We start from the raw sequence: 20631 nt of genomic DNA on the forward strand, positions 1-20631 counted from the left end.
TTATTATTGTTATTCTTATTATTATTATTATTGTTCTTATTATTAGTATTATTATTATTATTATTATCATTATTATTATTATTATTATTATTATTATTATTATTATTATTATTATTATTATTATTATTGTTGTTGTTATTGTTGTTGTTGTTCTTATTATTATTATTGTTGTCCTTATTATTATTATTATTGTTCTTATTATTATTGTTGTTGTTGTTGTTCTTATTATTATTATTGTTGTTCATGTATTATTTATTGTATTTATATTGATTCGGGTTGTAATAATTTAGTTACTTATGTTAGTTATACTTTCCTAGATATTAATTTTAATTTATTTTAACCTAATTAGATTCCCCTAAAGATAAACCAATTCATGTTAAGTTTACTCTTTAAATGATTTTCTACCTTTACTTATTTATTTGATAAACTTTTACTTTTTTATATATACATCTATATTATTTTCAATGTTTAAGTTTAATCTTTTTTTTTTTTCTAAAAAAAAATAATTCTAAAGTATTCATTTCATTTTAAATTAATATTTTTAAAAGTTAGTCAAATAATTTTCAAATCGTCGGATAACCGCGCGTTAGCGGCCACTTTGAATGCTTAACACCTTCTCAAAGTGGAAATAAGAACCTCGTACCTGTTTTCTCTAAATTTTTAAGACTTAAATCTGTTAGGGTCTTTTAAATTAAGTTTTCTTAATTTCTTTAAAAAATTAAGTGGCGACTCCTTTTTTCTAAAATTGATTTTTTCTCTAAAAAGTTGAAATTAATTTTAAACCGTCTTTTTTCGATATAACAGAAATGGCGACTCCGCTGGGGACTAATTAGGTTCTAACCATTAGATTTGATTGCTTATTTGACTAACTATTTGGGTTTGTAATAATTAGTAATTTTTGTTTTTCCTTAATTGTGCAATTATGTGTTTAATTTATATATTAAATTGTTATTTGTATTTCATAGCATTTTTCCTATTTAATGTATAGTATATTAAAGAACGATTTTGCGGTACCGCAGTCGGGCTTTTTATACTTAACCCTTTTCGGAATGATCGACAATTTATTGATACGCCATGCGTCCAATGGTTGTCGTAAGTTCCAGCCTGAGTTGTCCGCTTGGGTTACCAGTCTTGCAAAAGCCACTCTTAGTCAACCTAGCGTAGAGCAAAGCCAAATCCCTAATTTAGTGCATTGGCCTAAGACGACCCCATACCCAAGGCGTATTGGGCCCATTAGAAAGACCACCTTGAGTTCAAAACGGCCCTCGGCCTAAATGGACAAGCATACCTATATGTTTAAATTTGAAGGTTTTATACGCGGTTTGGCAAACCATTGTTCCTCGGGGCTGGGAGTTTTTTTTTTGTAGCTTAGTCAAGTCAAAGAAGGACCTTCAGTAAATGACACTTCATCCAAAAGGCGTTGGCGTTCGGAGATGTCAAGAAATCAAGAAAGAAGGATTTTCCACGAAGGCTTAGTTAGGATTGTACCCCTGCGTGGGACTGATTATTTATATCCCTTTTTTCCATTTATGTATCCCCATTCAAATTATTCATAATATTTGTATAAATATAAGTTTTGGGGCAATGGAATGTTTCAAATGACGTAATACATCCTTCAAATCGTTAGGCCTACCTTTGGCACAAAAAGGTCACATATCTGTTTAGGATGCGCAATAATTGTTTGTGTGCTATATGCTATAACTGTTTTGTGAATATGTTGCTTTATTTGGAGACATGCTAGTCCACTCTTTTAGATTTTTTTAGAGCCTCATAAGCATAAATATCATAAATATCGAGTCACTATCGATAGTGCGTCCAAATATTCAATGAGTCTTTAATTTCCTAACAAAATTCGAACTTTGCACTCAAATCATAAACTTTGTTTTCTCATATCCATAAAAAAAAAATCAAGTGGTCGAACTACGTAGGACCTGAATTCTCCTTTGTGAGATACGTAGGCAGTCTTTCAAGGCTCGGTCCCTGTTTTTGAAGTTTTCAGTTTTCCTCATTCTTTCAAAGAAATTAAGAACTTTTTCTGCATCTAAGAAAAACAAGGGTACAAAAGTTGAAACGCAAAAAAAAAAAATCTGTGATTCACAAGTCAACTTTTCTCACACATTTATCATAAAATTAATTTTTGTCCGTTTGCTCTTTCTTCACCCATAGATTAGTTTGTCTTAAAACAAAGCAACATTTATGTGTTTAATTCTTTATGTGATATTTTGCATTAATTATTATAAGCACAAACTAATACTTTGGCTTTTGAGTTATTTTTCTTTTTCAGGGAAAGACTAATTTATGTCGGAAAACAAACTTGCTTACTTCTCAAAGATCGAGGGTTCAACAAAGTTGTTTCTTTCTTTGTAGGGGCTGTTATCAAAGGACATCATGCGATAAATGAAAGGATCTCAATTTGGAGGTCAATTCCCTCTCCCTAACTAAGAAGTTTTCTTTGTACACAGAAGAGACGACATTATTTCAAGAGAGGGGATCACGAGACAAAGAGTTAATGGGAAATAACGATGACATTAAATTTCACAAGACACCAATACACAGCCTGAAAGATAAATCGGGGGAGTCTTTGACTATAAAATCTTACTCCTATATCTTGTTACTTATTTTTTTTTATCGAATGGCCCCGCTTTCACACTTTTCTCATATCTTTGCAGGAAAACTGTCCCCGACAATAGTCGGGGATGGTTATAACAATGTATGATTCTTTGAATAGTTGGAAGAATTCAAATCATAAGAGACAATCCTTAAGAAAAACACAACAACAATAACCAGAGCTCAAGAAATTGGATTTATTAGAGAAGTATCAATTTGAGGAAAAAAGATATAGGGTGATAAACATCCAACGTCTATATTAGATGAAAAATTAAAGAGATACATATTCCAAGAGTCTCCTAAAAAATGATGTAAAAATTCAAGATAAACAAGAAATAGATACTGAGTATGACAACATAAAATACTGAAAGCAGAGAGCTAAATATTTGGACAAATTATTGGAAACAAGTGTTCAACAGGATGCAAATACTAATTGAGAAATTATAGGAAAGCATAGAAAACATTGAAAGACAATCCTCTCCAGTAGAAGAATTATCCCAGATTCTGAAAAAAACAGATAATTTCGTACAATTTGTCCTCCAAAATGCACCCGTTATTACCCGTCACCAGGACAATGAGTTATGTTATCTACAATTGTTTGTCAAAGTCTGCATGAAGAGGACATCATCAATAAATAAATGTAAAGATTTTACTAGTACTGATGTAAAGGAATCTCGAGACTTCAAATGAGAGGTTTCGGAAAGGGGAATATCGGCAAAGAAGGGATTATTTGGGTCAAAGAATTCTCTAATATATGTTGAACCTGTGTTCAGTAAGGCAGGAGAGACAATTGGTGTAAATTACATAGGAATGGAGATAACTGATCAGATAAGGAAAAGAGAAAAAAAAAATGGCAAAATTGCAAGAAGAGATAGTTGTACAGAAAGCCAAGGAGACTGAACTTAACAGAGAAAACTATGCGAGAAAAACAAATGCTTGCAACCATGTCTCATTAGATTAGATCCTTTTGTCAGGAGTGGTCAATATGATCGAGATTTTTTCTACCATAAAATTGGATAAGGAACATCGTCAGCTTGTGAATGTAATATTGTCTTCAGAAGATTTGGTTCTTCAACTAATAAATGACATCATTGACCTTTCCAAAGTCGATTCAGGAGTAATGAAGTTGGAAGCCACAACATTCCGACCAAGGGAGGTTATAAAGCACGCTGCAGCATCTCCACAGAAAATATTAACATTGGAAGACCACACCAAGTTTGTCTAAAGCTCTAAATTATTTTATATATCATATCTGCAAGAACTACGCACACCTGATTCTCATCTCGATGAGATACGTAGGCAGCCCTTCTTGGGTTCGGTATTTCTTTTTTTCATAAAAAAAAATGATTAAAAAATATAAAATAAATAAAATAATAAATTGTGTACATATGTTAAGTGTCATATCTTCTTGATTGGAACGAATACAGTTAGGAGCATGCGAAATATTTGGTATGATGAAAATGATTGGCTTTGTGGTAAACCATAGCTTCTGTTGGTATCTTTCATTCGTACTTTTGTGATGCTTGAAAATTCTCTTGCGGGCATTCAAGGTAAGAATATAACCAACCTCATAGCTTCATGTGCATTGTGTGGTGAGCTTTAGATTAAAATTCAATTGCATCGCACTGTTGATCTAGAACTTGGCCTGATATGTTTGTTGAGGCGAAATCCTGAGTTATATTTGGTTTGAGAAAGGATTGTAGGCCTTTTTTGACCCGATTGTGCCTTTCAGAGCCTACCAAATAACATTAATCCCTAGTTTTCCCACTTTGAGCCTAAAACCTTTTCTTTGGACAACCACATCTTAGCCCTTTCCCTTCTGAGTGCTTACATGCACTATCCCTCTCTTGGCCCAACCTCCTTGAGCGCACCAAAGACGCGCAAATTATAGAAGAAGATCCAACTTCGAAATTGCCAAAGGCAAAAGACGTAAAGTCTCCAAAGTCAAGAAAGCAAAGACGACTTTCTCATAAAAAAAAAAAAAGAACCTCCTACAAGGTCGATGTAAGACAAAAAGGAAACCACTCCAACAAAAAAGGAGAAACCTCAAAAAGGAACAAAAAGAGAAAAGCTCTAACAACTAAGGACTCAAAAAAGTCAAGACAAAAGAAAGAGGTGAAAAGAGGAAAAACTCTATCAAATAAAGACTCGAAGAAGTTGAGACAAAAGAAAGAGGATTAGACGTCAAAGGCGTATCAATCATCAAAAGCACAAATTCAGTGTGATGCTCAAGGAGAGATTAAGTCACTTTTACCCCAAATTAATATCCCACCCGTTCCCTTAGCCTACATTACAAACCAATAAACAAGCCCTATATGATCTCATTCCAAATATTCTCACATTAGTGGAGACTTACATGCAGGCCAAGCATATGGTATCACAGTTGCATGCGTTGAACTTTCTTGAGAGTGTGAGTGCACTTTGTAAAATGTTCTCAAAATCAAACACTTCATATATGTGCGAAATAGAACTTTCTTTATTGTGAGGGCACTTGAAACATGATGATTGGTATAATTCTAAACCTTTGTTGGAAGCAGGATGAAAAAATCTTGTCGACACTTAAGTATGTTTGAGGTACTACTTGAAGCTATAAGAATTACCTTGAAGTCAATCTCAGTTATGAGAAAGGAAATGAGAAATATTTCTATGCATTCCTAACTGTTGATACCAATTGTAGTCAAAATTTGACTATCTCTTTACATTCACTAAAAAAAAAAAAAAAAAAAAAAAAAAAACTCTTGCATTTGTCCTTTGAAAGTGGGTAATCCCATTGATGTGAGATGCCTATTTTACTTCATTGGATCGTCCATATCAAACTGGTGGAATATCTCGTGTTTTAAGCTGGAAATGTTGTAAGTAATACAGTTTTCCATGTCATTATGCTCATATTACACATGTGTCTACTGATTATCTTGTCTCAGATTTTGCAGCATTCATCATCCAGAGAATTGGAACTACATTTGACCTGATTCCTGCACCAACAGGATATGTAGGCGCCACAATGGCTCGGTCATGTTCCCCGTAAGATTTTCATTTCTCCCTTTTAATGAAAACTGGGACAGAATTTTTGAGATCTTCTCAAAAATTCAGAAGAAGATACTATCTCCAGCAAGTCAAGATTGGAGATCATGTTAATATATGCAACTGGGACAGAATTTTTGAGAAGATCTCAAAAATTCCATCAAGAATTGTCAGAAGTTCGAAGTCAACTTCAAATAATCTCCAACATTGCTAGAATGAAGCGAACTCAAATTCAAGTTGCGAGCCACCGAGGCCTCGTATAACTTCTATCAAAGACATGAGTTCCAACGAACACGAGTTGTTCAAAAAAAAAAAAAAAAAAAAAAAAAAAAATAATAATAATAATAATAATAATAATACAAAAAAAAAAATTGTCAAATCATCCAAGAAGATGACAATGCATTTCATTTCCATTGCATTTTCATTTGCCAAGAGGGCCATTCATATTTTATTTTATTCATATTATCGGAGGTGGTAATATCATTGCCAAGAGGGCCATTGCATTCATATTATATTACCGGAGGTGGTAATATCATTGCCAAGAGGGCCATTGCATTCATATTATATTACCGGAGGTGGTAATATCATTGCCAAGAGGGCCATTGCATTCATCATTGCCAAGAGGGCCATTGCATTCATATTATATTACCGGAGGTGGTAATATCATTGCCAAGAGGGCCATTGCATTCATCATTGCCAAGAGGGCCATTGCATTTTCATTGCCAAGAGGGCCATTGCATTTTCATTTGCCAAGAGGGCCATTCATATTTTATTTTATTCATATTATATTACCGGAGGTGGTAATATCATTGCCAAAAGGGCCATTGCATTCATCATTGCCAAGAGGGCCATTGCATTTTCATCTGCCAAGAGGGCCATTCATATTTTATTTTATTCATATTATATTACCGGAGGTGGTAATATCATTGCCAAGAGGGCCATTGCATTCATCATTGCCAAGAGGGCCATTGCATAATCATTGCCAAGAGGGCCATTGCATTCATATTATATTACCGGAGGTGGTAATATCATTGCCAAGAGGGCCATTGCATTCATCATTGCCAAGAAGGCCATTGCATTTTCATCTGCCAAGAGGGCCATTCATATTTTATTTTATTCATATTATATTACCGGAGGTGGTAATATCATTGCCAAGAGGGTCATTGCATATTCATTGCCAAAAGGGTCATTGCATTTTAATTTGCCAAGAGGGCCATTGCATTTTCATTTGCCAAAAGAGTCATTGCATATTCATTGCCAAGAAGGTCATTGCATATATCCTACCAATGGATTTTCATTCGTCCTACCAATGGACATGCAACATATCCTACCAATGGATCTTCATTTGTCCTACCGATGGACAGATAGTTATTTTTTCAAGTATCCTATCAATGGATCACCATCCTACCGATAGTGCAGCATTATCCTACCAACGAATCAATGAGGATTTTTCCAACATGCAAAGAGGATGAAAGAAAGTGCGAACGACATCAAAGAGGATGCAGCACAACGTAGAATCCTTTTAGCAGCGAACTGGAATACAGTCCAAAGAATAATGTCAAACTCATAGGACACGAGCTAAGGAAACGACTTCCACCACAATAAACTACATTTCTATCGGAAGGCGTGTGGTTATTTCGGGGTTCATTCATAATTCAAAACTCGTACCAACCCCTTTTCAAAAAGATGAAAATGGAGTCGGCCAAAATTGGATTTGTCAATTTTCTTTGTCCACGATCTCTTTTATCAATCATATGCAAAGAAAGGGACAGCGGAAGGCGTGTGGTTATTTCGGGGTTCATTCATAATTCAAAACTCGTACCAACCCCTTTTCAAAAAGATGAAAATGGAGTCGGCCAAAATTGGATTTGTCAATTTTCTTTGTCCACGATCTCTTTTATCAATCATATCCAAAGAAAGGGACAGCTGTTGACACCCAATTTTGGCCATCCACAACGCAAATTAGTTATCGAGTTTCTTTGAATTTGAACATTTTGAAACAATTAGCTTTTATAAAAAAAAAATATATATTTTCATATTATTCTTAACTATTTTTATCTTTTTATAAATTTTAGTATAATATACATATTTCTATATAACTATATATTTGATTAATATTTATGTGGTTATTCAAAAATTACCTTAAAAGATTTTATTTTTTACTAAATACAATGTTAGTTAGGTTAGTTTAATTATAGTTTGCATTTTTGAAAATTTTAGTTTTTTTTCTAAAAAAAAAAAAAAAAAAAAAAAAAAAAAAAAAAAAAAAAAATCCCAAACTCCCACATCGAAAATACATGGAAAACTTGGGGTTTTTGGAGCCTATATAAAGGCTCATATTTTCATTAAGAAGAGGAAGAAGGAGGAGGTTTTTTAACCACCCCAAAGTTAGAAATTTTCTTAACTTGGCTAGGATTTTGGACTTTTGTCCCCAGCCTAAAAGTTGTGAAAATTTCTAGCTTTCAATCTATATTTTCTTCACGGAAAATAGGAGATTGAAGTTGAAATTTAGGCTAAGAACCCATGAAGGTTCGAGTCTAAACTTTTTTTTTAAAAATCTTTTTTTTTTGTTTTGTAGATTGGAGTTCCATCAAGCTATTGGATGGTGGTGAAGTTGTCTTCCGCTCATCGTTTTCAATCTTGGCCCGGAAAGAGGTAAAATATTTTTTCAGTTTTATTTTACTTAATTGTTTCACGTTTTATATTTAGTTGATTCATAGTCTTATTTTTTTTTTTTAGTTAGTATGTATATAAGAATAATTAAAATTAATGATATAAATTTGTTATAGTTAGCATGTGTTAGGATTAATTAGCTAGCATGTGTTAGAGTTAATTAGCTAGAATATGTTAGGATTATTTTATTAAAACACTTAGTTTTGTTCATTATTTTTCCAAGTAGTTTGATATTATTATTATTACTATTATTATTATTATTGTTTGTTCTTATTATTATTGTTTGTTCTTATTATTATTGTTGTTGTTATTATTATTGTTGTTGTTTTTATTATTGTTGATTACTATTAGTATTAATATTATTATTATTCTTGATTGTTGTTGTTATTATTATTGTTGTTCTTATTATTGTTGTTTTTTTTATTATTGTTGTTGTTGATTACTATTATTATTATTGTTGTTCTTATTATTATTGTTGTTGTTGTTGTTATTATTGTGTTCTTATTATTGTTGTTGTTGTTGTTATTATTATTATTATTATTATTATTATTATTATTATTATTATTATTATTTTTGTTGTTGTTATTTTTATTGTTGTTGTTCTTGTTATTATTATTGTTGTTGTTCTTGTTATTATTATTGTTATTCTTATTATTATTATTATTGTTCTTATTATTAGTATTATTATTATTATCATTATTATTATTATTATTATTATTATTATTATTATTGTTGTTGTTGTTATTATTGTGTTCTTATTATTGTTGTTGTTGTTATTATTATTATTATTATTATTATTATTATTATTGTTGTTGTTGTTATTTTTATTGTTGTTGTTCTTGTTATTATTATTGTTGTTGTTCTTGTTATTATTATTGTTATTCTTATTATTATTATTATTGTTCTTATTATTAGTATTATTATTATTATTATTATCATTATTATTATTATTATTATTATTATTATTATTATTATTATTATTATTATTATTATTGTTGTTGTTATTGTTGTTGTTGTTCTTATTATTATTATTGTTGTCCTTATTATTATTATTATTGTTCTTATTATTATTGTTGTTGTTGTTGTTCTTATTATTATTATTGTTGTTCATGTATTATTTATTGTATTTATATTGATTCGGGTTGTAATAATTTAGTTACTTATGTTAGTTATACTTTCCTAGATATTAATTTTAATTTATTTTAACCTAATTAGATTCCCCTAAAGATAAACCAATTCATGTTAAGTTTACTCTTTAAATGATTTTCTACCTTTACTTATTTATTTGATAAACTTTTACTTTTTTATATATACATCTATATTATTTTCAATGTTTAAGTTTAATCTTTTTTTTTTTTCTAAAAAAAAATAATTCTAAAGTATTCATTTCATTTTAAATTAATATTTTTAAAAGTTAGTCAAATAATTTTCAAATCGTCGGATAACCGCGCGTTAGTGGCCACTTTGAATGCTTAACACCTTCTCAAAGTGGAAATAAGAACCTCGTACCTGTTTTCTCTAAATTTTTAAGACTTAAATCTGTTAGGGTCTTTTAAATTAAGTTTTCTTAATTTCTTTAAAAAATTAAGTGGCGACTCCTTTTTTCTAAAATTGATTTTTTCTCTAAAAAGTTGAAATTAATTTTAAACCGTCTTTTTTCGATATAACAACCTCACCTAACTAACGACGGTTCAGATCGTTACACCTCCATATTGAATCAAAATTGAATACACACTACTACTTTCATGATGAAATTTAAAAAATCTAAATCATAACCAACTGATAGGGAATAAGGAGGAAGAAATAGGAAGAAGGAACACCTACTTTATGATAACAACCAATATAGTAACCAACTAATTGGAAGAAAATCTAGGGATTAATCTATCATGTTACAAATCACTATATTTATGGGATAGATATTTTGTTAATTAATTATGTTAGACCTTTTTTTTTTTGCTTTTCCATTTTAAATTTTTAATTATCTTTTAAAATTTATTTTTTATTATTTGTTACATATTGTTAGAAATCTAATGATATGTATCGAAAATTAGAAAGTCATGTTTGGACTAGTAATAACAACTATTAAATACATTATTAGTTAAATTCTCTCTTTTGTATATAGGAGACTATAAGTGTTGACTATCTCATTAATTATATATTGTTATCTTATTAACGTTATTTCAATCATATGAATTAAATTTTTAAATAAGTATTTAAGAGATTTGACATTATTGATTGTCATTCTTTATAACAGTTACTTTTTTTCTCATTCAAATATAATTATTTGATTCTATTATTATAGATCTGTGTTCATTATACATATGACAACTGAATGAACCAAATTCAAACTAAAATAAAAATTGTTTCGAATTGAAAAAGTGAACCAAATCAAACTTATATTGGTTCGGATTGGTTGAAATTTTTTCAAAACCAAATATCAAAAATTCGTAAAGGTGAACCTAAAAATTCTGATTCAGCGATCATTATCTCAAATTTGACAATATAAATAAATAAATAAAAATATCACTATCTCAACTTGCATTCTAATTTTTGGAGCTTGCTGTGGACGAACCTGGATAGTTCTCATTATACTGCAATAAATACGTACTTTGACCGTTTTAATTTATGTCATTTTTTGATAGGATATGGAGTTTAAAAAATAAGAGAAAATTTTGTTATGTTTATCAAATTATCTTTATTAAAGTTAATTTAACTTTAGTGCTTACTTTAAGTTGATTTTTCTTTACAATAAAGTATTAAGTAAGATTTAATAAGGATAATGAAAATAATGTGATTATATAATTGTCAACTAAGAAAATGCAATATATATATATATATATATATATATATATATATATATATATATATATGTTGAGACGAATTATAAAAGAAAAAGTATCACATCGATTGGCATAGAAAAATAATATACAAATAAATAAGCAAATGATTAAAGTATGAAGTCTTCGGTAACGTTGCCTCTTGGTTAATGTATCTAGCATGTTGTCATTTATTAGACATGAAAAGACATTAAATTAATTAACATTACCTGAATACTGGTTTGACTATATTGAGTGCCAGAGTTAGAGGAAGAAAATCTGGCATGCCCGACAAATGAACAATCCTTCTAAAATGGCTTTCTTTTTAAATTCGATAGACTACGTTACCTTGCAGTAATAAATATGGGCGGAGTTAGATAGTCAAGCTTAATATTTTTTTCTTAAATAATGTATTTTTGTTAAGAAGTTTATTAAATATGTATAAATATTAAGTTTAGAATCAAGTTATTAATATTTAAAAGAAAAAATTACATCATACATGTATTTAAGAGTCAATGTTTCAAGTTTTAAATATAGTTTTAAGTATGTTCAAGTTATAACATTTTATTTCTCAGATCTTAACATATCTTTATTTATTTAAAATTAATTTAAATTAAAACTTTTATAATTTTTTTATCTCTCTCCATATAATTAATGAGAATGATAATCACTGACACATTTATTGGAACAATCAAATCACTACAATTAAGGGATATTAACAGTTTCTCTTTCTACTTTATCATTTCTCTTCAACTTCATTCAAAATATTTCTTCAATTTCATTCAAAATATTTTTTTCTACACCATTTCAATACCTTTATTTTCAACACGATTTCAATGGTTTATCAGGATGCATAAAAATAAAAAATCTTGTCAAACACCAAAAAGAGTCCAAGATTTATAAAAGATGAACATGACGTAGAGATTGAGCCACCAGTCTTCAACATTTTAACCCAAGCCTCCGTCAAAAAAAATACCACCCCGACGAAGAAGAATCCAACTCCTTTGAAGAGGAATGCATCCATGAAGAAGAAAACGCAAGTCAAGAACAAAGAAATCACGGAGAAGGGAAAAAAAAGAAAGCGGAAGATGTTGGATTCTCATTCATCCGATTTTTCAGATTCAAATTTTGATTCTGATTTCGTAAATGAGAATAAATCAAAAAAGGCAAAGAGTGAGAAAAGGGTGAGCCTTCAAAACCCTCGGAAAAAAAGACCTAATAGTTCAACATTGAAGAATTCAAAAATCCTCAAATCAAAAAAGGTCAAACAGGTTGTGAAGGTATTTATTTAACAATTATTCTTGAACATATTCTTTTTAATTTTTTTTATGCATGCCCCTGTTATGAAAGTTGTACGACATTACTATGAAATTGGTATAATTTATGTCTTGGCATTTTTTGAAAAATTGAGATGATTCTGATTTACCTTATATGTATATTTTTAGATTGTTTATTTGTTGTTATAGACTACATTTTTTATTGTGTGTTTTATAGTTGCCCTAAATTTGTATAAATCTGAGATTTTGATGAAGGTTTATTTATGTATTTTAAGTTTGTATTAAATTAATATGTAATTGGGATAACATGTTTTATATACAAACTCTTTCAAAGTATGTAGTATTTTTTGTATGAAATTTGTATATAAAAAATATATAATTGATATGATTAAAGATTATGTATCATATATCTAATTTTTGCTTGTTTTATAATTATTTAAAATTGGGTTAAATTGGATAAGTTTGATATATATTTTTTGCATTTGACATGAAATTGATATGAATTTTTATAGTGTCATATAGTTGGCATGGAATGTGCACTATGTGATTATCAAATGGCATGAAAGTGACATGAATTTTGGCATATATTTTGACATGAATGTCTACTCTGTCAATCTAAATGGCAAGGAAGAAACTTGACATAAAATGACATGTAATTTGTATAAACTTGGCATGAAAGTGGCACGTAATTTGTATAGACTTGACATAATGGTATGCAATGGGTGTATAATATATATATATATATAAACGACATGTAATTAGTATGAAAGTCATATCATTTAGCTATAGTATTTATTGTGTTGGAATTAACTTCCAATGAAATTGGTATGAATTTGTCTTTCACTGCTGCCTCTAAACTTGTATAATTTTGATTTTTTTTTTTGTAGTTTTCATAAAGTTGGTACGCAATGTTTATTATGTATATTTTATTGTACTGTAAATGGTATGAAATTGGCATAATTTGTTAAGATATAATTTTTTAGGAAAGAGAGATACACACACATTAGAACAGAAAAATATTTTGATTTTCAAATGGAATAAATTATATATTACGTGTTGCACATGTCGTCGGAAGTTCAAATTATCCTGCTGAAAATTAATCATAATTTATTTATAGGAAAAATGCATAAATTTCCCCCTGAAGTTGTACCGAAAAGTCAGTTACACACTTAAACTATCAAGACGACCTATTACACACCTAAAAGTGAAATTATTACCTCCCCCCCCCCCGAATGCATAACACCACTCTCATAGACGACATTTTATTAACTATATTTTATACTAATTAACTCCTAATTAATTATTAACTACCCACCTATTTTTTATATTTCTTTTTTTTCTTTATTAATTAACTTTTCTTTTATTAACTATATTTTATACTAATTAACTCCTAATTAATTATTAACCACTCATCCGACCCCCAAATCCCAATCGTCTTCTCCACCAAAATGGGGAGAAGAATTCTTCTTCTTCTTAATGGGTTTTGAAAGAAAAAAATCAATATTCAAAATGAGAGTAAATAGAAGTGGATGTAAGGAAAAAGAGGGTAGGTGGTGTGAAGAAGAAATGACGTGGGGTGGGGTGATTTTGTTTTTTTACTTTAATGGATTTTGAAAGAAAAAAAATCAAGATTCAAAATGAGAGTAAATGAAAATGGGCGTGAAGAAGAGGAGGGTAGGTGGGCGTGAAGAAGAAGAGGGTAGGTGGGTGTGAAGAAGAAGAGGCTAGGTGGGTGTGAAGAAGAAAGAATGTGGGGGTGGGTGATTTTATTTTTCTAATTTTTTTTACTTTACAGAATTTCTGACGTGCTGCTCTTTTTTTTTTGCCACGTCAGTTGTAAGGGGTAATAATTTCACTTTTAGATAGTTTAGGTGTGTAATAAGTCGCCATGATAGTTTAAGTGTGTAACTGATTTTTTGGTACAACTTTAAGGGGAAATTTATGCCTTTTCTAGTTATTTTTATTTAATTTAGTTGTTTAATTGTGACAAACACATATTTTAATTTTTTTAGTCTTTTAACTCAATGAATTCAAATTTTAGAATATTTATTATGTGTAATACTTAATTCTTTGTGTATGCGTTATTTTTTAAATGTAGACTTAAAAACTAAAACTGATTAATGTTGGTAATCATTTGGTATCCAATTGGTATCCACTTAAAAAAAATAAGTCCACCAATGTATGCAATTGGTTTTCAATTGGTATGCTACTGATATCCAACTGGGAATATTAAGTCTAACCATGTATGCAATTGATATCTAATTGGCATCTAACTGAAAATACACATATAATTAAGATTTCAACCGAGTAAGCCAAGCTAAAACTAGTTAATGTTGTATCCAATTGATATACATCTGGAAAGCTTAAGTGTAACAATGTATACAATTGATATCTAAATAAAATTTAAAAATACTTAATTCTTACTACTTTGTATATGCAGTATTTTTCAAAACTGAAATTTCAATCTAGATATCAATTCTAATTAAAATTTCATATTATTATCTCCTTATTGAATCACGATTGAATGAACGTTACCATATTTCATACTGAAAAGAAAAGAAAAATTTATGTTAATTTATATAAAAATAAATTAATTTAAAATCATGGATGAAAGCATAAAATTTGTATTGAAGACAGATAGGGAAGAAAAAAAAGAAGCGTGCATGAAAAAAGTTTAAAAAAAAAAAAACTAATGTGGGTATATTAAGGAAGAAAATTGTGTGAGAATATTAACGAGAGATTTAAAAATATAAAACAGATTTAAGAAATAAGAATACTATTTATTTTTTAAAAAACGATTTTCAATTTATTTTTTTTTTAAAAATGATATTAATTTTCAAAACAGAAGGAGAAACTAAAACAAGATATTGATACTTTTAATTAGGTTATTAATTAAGAGATTGATAATAACTAAAATAGTGTCCAACTAAATGGAGAAAATCAAGGATTGATATATCTGACCATTTATATATCGCTATTTAAGGAAAAATATATTGTTATTTAATTACTTAATAAAATATAACCAATTAATTTATAAATTAAAACTAGAGTTCTGATTAAATGGTAATTCAGTATTACCATTAATACATTTATTATATTTTTCTTTAATCCGTTTATTATTAAATTAATTATTACATTATATTTTAAAATTTATTATAACTTGATAAAATTTTATTGCTACAACTTGAAACTTATAAAATTCTGTTATAACTCGAACTATGATATCTTAATAATGACATTTCAAATTTTTTCTCTATTTAGAATTGTATCATAAAATTCAAAACTTATATAATTAAAATTTTGTCTTCTTCTCTCATAACAAGTAGCAATTTTTGGATTATTTGTTGCACCGGTCTTTTGTCGCATGAACTAGAAATTTTGACTTTGGGCTCGTCAAGTGGCTGATGACTCTTACAATAAATGGAAGCATCTTTGAATCTCTGGTATTACCCGTCTAAGAACAAAAATAAATTGATTGCCTTTCAATTATTCTAAATGTTTTGCTGATTATTGATGATTGCTCATAATTCATACATTTATTCTCTAACCATAAACTAATGATACTAATTATTAGGGGTGCAAAAATCGAGTCTGTCAATAAATCGAGCGGAAAAAAATATTATTGGTTAATGAATTTTTAATGGTTTTATAAAAAAAATTATCGGATTATTTATTCGATATTGATTTTTTAATATTGAGCTATTGGGTAAACCAATAACTCATTAAGACATATTTAATTTACTACTTTACCCCTACATAAATATAAAATATCAATACCTTATTAGTTACTATCTTTACCATTTAGCCTTAACTCAATATTATTGTCTTAGTTCTTTTATTTGTGTTGCACTTGTATAATTCTTTTCATGTTAGTTACTATTTTTTTCTATTTTATGAGCATTCCATAAAGTTACATTATTGTCTTGTCACGCCAAAATATTGGAGAAGTCATATATTGTTTTATGTGCATTTTTTATTGGTTAACTGAAAATCGAACTGTTAAGAATCAAAAATCGATAAAAAAATATTTTATTAATTTGGTTATTGGTTTAACATATTTAAAAATCAATAATTGATAAACTAAGTTGATAATACATAAAACTGAACTGACCAATGTACACTCCTATTAATTATTGCCACCTTGACGAATTCAGCTCTTACATGGCAAAAATAAGATTTTATTTGTTTCGAAATGATAATCATGTTTTGTCGGAATTCAAGTCACATTTGTTCGTTTTGACCTAACAGACTTCACACTTTTGCTCAATGAACTAGATGGATCAGACAAACCTCAACAAAGATGTTATCTTCCAAATTCCAATTGAGGAAATGAGTGTAACAACCCGCAAGTAGTTAAACTTGAGAGGGGTTCGCTGTCCCATTCTGATGGGAGAGGACATTTATGGACTATACAAATCGAATTTAAGATTCAATTGTCGATGCATCTTTTATGTTTAACTCCAAGATGATAAAATAATAAGGTTCAAAAATCTTGATGTAAGCCAGAGCAATCAAGTCAAAATGGGCAATATTGTTGTTTAAACACAATGATTTCTGAATCTACATTTAAGATCTTATGAAACTATGATAAAGTTTTGATGATTGACAAACTGTGTACAAGTGACATTCACACGTGTATTGAAGAAGAAAGATAGAAATATCAAAAACAAGGTCCTCACATATCTCCAAAGAAGGGACATTCAAAGCAACACTACTAAAGGAACTCATCTAAGAACTTGTTCCTTTGAGCAGAGAAGGAGACTGTTGAAGATAGAAGATTGAGGTTGTTCACGTGTGTACAAGATTTTCTTGAAAGATTGGAATAAGATAGAATTGTAACTCTATAAGAAACTTAAAATCTATACAAGGAAAGTTACCATAAAGGTGCACATGGAAGTCCCATGCGAGTAAACAAGAGGAAGACTAAAGGTCTGTTTGGAAAGTCATATGGTAACTGGAATTGATGTTATTTCTAGGGTAGTAATTGTCAGTCTAGTAATTATACAACCTAATAATTACGATGACCTATTTGTTTGCCACAAGATAATTACATTATAATTACAAGTGTATTGTTTGGTTGCACAATTGCAATCATGAGGTTATATTAAATTTTAAAAATAAAAGTTAATTATCTAAAATTAAAAAATTTATATTAGAAAAATAAGAACTTTTATAAATAATATTAGTTAAATATTTAAGATATGTTTTTTGTAAAAATAGATAAATTAATAAACATATGTTCTTAACTAATATTATAAAAAAAATTGATTTATATTTTTCAAATGATTCTATTTCAATTAAATTAATCATAAAAATCAAATGTACAAGAATTTTATAAACATCATGACATTCATGTTTGATCATTAATATTATAAATAATGTCAAAAATTATTAAAATATTTGACAAAAAGATAATCTATCAAATCTACCTAAAAAAATAAATGGCTTACAATGTGAAATATCAAGTCAATACTATTAAAGCAAATGAAATTGAAAATATAACATAAGTTCTAAATTCAAAATAAGAAAATTAACATAATACTCTTATGTCAAATTTTCAACATAACGTACATAAAATGATTTGAAAAAAAAAATGTAAGTCTATAGCTTTATTCAACATTGAATTCTACTTTAATTTAAAAATTAGAATACTAACAAAGTTATACTAATAAAAAAAATTATAGAATAAATAAATAAATAAATAAATAAATAATACGAAACATTGCATGAAATCACATGAAAAAGTAAAGATTGAGAATAAAAAGGAAATGAAATATAAATAATATAAAATAAAAATATAATTTTAGAAAATATTAGAATAATAAAAATATTAGAAATAAAACATAAGTTAAAATGAAAAAAATACAAATAGAAATAAAAGGAAGAAAATAATTTTAAAAAATTTATATGGTGTAATTACACCCAATTTCTTATCCTTTCTTAGGAATTAAGGAATATAATTACTCCTTTTAATTATATTCAATTTCTCTCTTGCCAAATTATTACTTAATCTATCAAATATATCAAAAAAATATAATTATACTCAATTACACCAAATCTCAATTCGACCATAAAATCTTTTGAGCGGCTGAGCCTTGAAGGTCGGAGGGGACCAAATCCAAGATACTCGAGTACCATTTCACATTGCACGAGTCAAGAAAAAGCAATAATTATAATTACATGTTTCGCAGTCATGTGATTTGTATTTCATTGTTTTTTCAAATAAAATTGTATTTATACTTTCATCATGTAACAATTACTTAATTGATATAGAGTGATCAACTTAATGGCTAAATGTTATAGAGGGCACATCAATTTTTTAAACCATCAAAGAATAAAAAATATTTCACTGTCTAATTAACCACTTCATCGATTCAAGTAATTTGTATATATGTCGGGTCAAAATGTTTGGTGTCCAAATAAAAAAGAGTAGATAAATAGAGACTTATCACTCTTTAAATTGACCAACACTCAATTAAGATGTGTGAATTTTTTAATTATAAAAAAACTATGTATATTTGCAAGTGTAATATTTGAATTGTAGATACTAACTTCGGAAACTTATGAATTTTTTCATATCAGAAGCAGATTTATAATAATCATAATTTACGTTATTAGACATTGATAATTCTCATAAAGCAGATAAATTTTCTTTGTCCACAATCTAAATATTCCTTGGAGATGCAGGGCGTTTCTCTAATCCTAACTGTCAAGAAAGAAACTTCATTTTTCTATATTTTTATAACAATATTTTTATTCATAAGGATTAGAGCTAAGGAAGAGGACAATCTAATTGACTAACGATTAATTAGCGTTCCTAATGGGTGGATCGGACTCAATAGCCAATAGCAAAAAATATGAGAAAGACTAATTGAGTTCAACGATACAAATATTAATTATTGAAAATTATATTTTTCCGGAGAAAGGCAAATTATTGTACAAACTATTTAAGAAATAAATATCACATACATATTAAAGATTTGCTTGTATGGGAGAATACAATCAAGAGAATGATTTTTTTTAAAAAAATCTTTGACAGACTTCAAGTAATGTAGCTTATAATAAATGATCTTAGAACTTTTTAATATTTTATGTTGTACCAAAAAGGGAGAGAGAGAAGAAGGGGGCATCCTCATGACTTTTTTTTTGTTTTTGTACATATGCACACTGTAAATTCAATTCAACTCTATACCTATCTAAAAGGATTAAAACAAAATTATAAACGTCATGACCTACCAAGGAAAAAAGAGCCAATTGCCTCTCATTTAGAGATATAAATTGAAAATTAAAGCATCCAACGCACACACCATAATTAGAGTGACACCTACCCCATGTGCAGAAAAGTATTATCCATCAATTTTTAATTTCAATAAATGATTATCTAGTTTCTAGAAAAGAAAAGGCTTCCATAAGATAACAAGTACTAATTTTCAATCATTTGTATAATTTAAATAGTATTTAATGGTCCTATATATTAGTAATTAACAGATCTTATAATGCAATAGTGTTCTCTTGCATCACATAGTTTGTTACGTGTGTGATTCCACTCATTAAACTAACAATTTAAATTAAGGTCAAGAGAGTACAAATTGGCTTTTGAATTACTAAAGAAGAAGCCAACCTAACTTCAATATAATTTTTTTTATAAAAAGTTACAAGACTGAAAATGACTGTTTTGGGCTAAAAACAGCGTATTTTTTCTATATTAAAACATGATGTTTCTTCAAATTTTTAAAAGTTTCACGAACATTAACCAAAAAAGGTTCTTCCAATAAGATTTTTGAAAAGATAGTCCAAACACTCATATTTCTTAAGATTGTTTCCTAAACCCTTTTTCTTTTCTTTCTAAAACACTTTTTCATTTTATGTGAACCTTATTTTACTTAAGAGTTCAAAAAAGAATACGAGAATTTTGAAAGTGTGATCCTAATCCTACCACGATATTTATATGGCTATATAAAATTATGTCACTGAGAATAAAATATAATAATTAGGATTAATAGTTCTTAATACGTATAAAGGTAACATTTTATTATAAAAGGGATTTAGAAGGAAAATGATAGTACTACATAAAATAAGAACTAAATCCAGAAACCTAACAAATGCAAGTGGAATTTACATAAACAAAGCATAATTTAGGTATGAGGTTGGCCCCTACGCCATATGCTTGAATCTAGCAGGGAACACTTTATTTAATTGGGGGGTAGGCGAGGGGATTTTGGGGAATCAAACTCGTC

The 20631-nt window shown here is 28.5% G+C and overlaps 1 pseudogene; it reads left to right on the forward strand.

Moving 5' to 3' along the window:
- Positions 1-2762: 2762 nt before the first annotated feature.
- On the forward strand, positions 2763-3832 carry LOC129883592 (histidine kinase 5-like; annotated as a pseudogene).
- The last annotated feature ends 16799 nt before the right edge of the window (positions 3833-20631 follow it).

This window comes from Solanum dulcamara, chromosome 3, assembly GCF_947179165.1.
Source record: "Solanum dulcamara chromosome 3, daSolDulc1.2, whole genome shotgun sequence".
Classification (NCBI taxonomy): domain Eukaryota; kingdom Viridiplantae; phylum Streptophyta; class Magnoliopsida; order Solanales; family Solanaceae; genus Solanum; species Solanum dulcamara.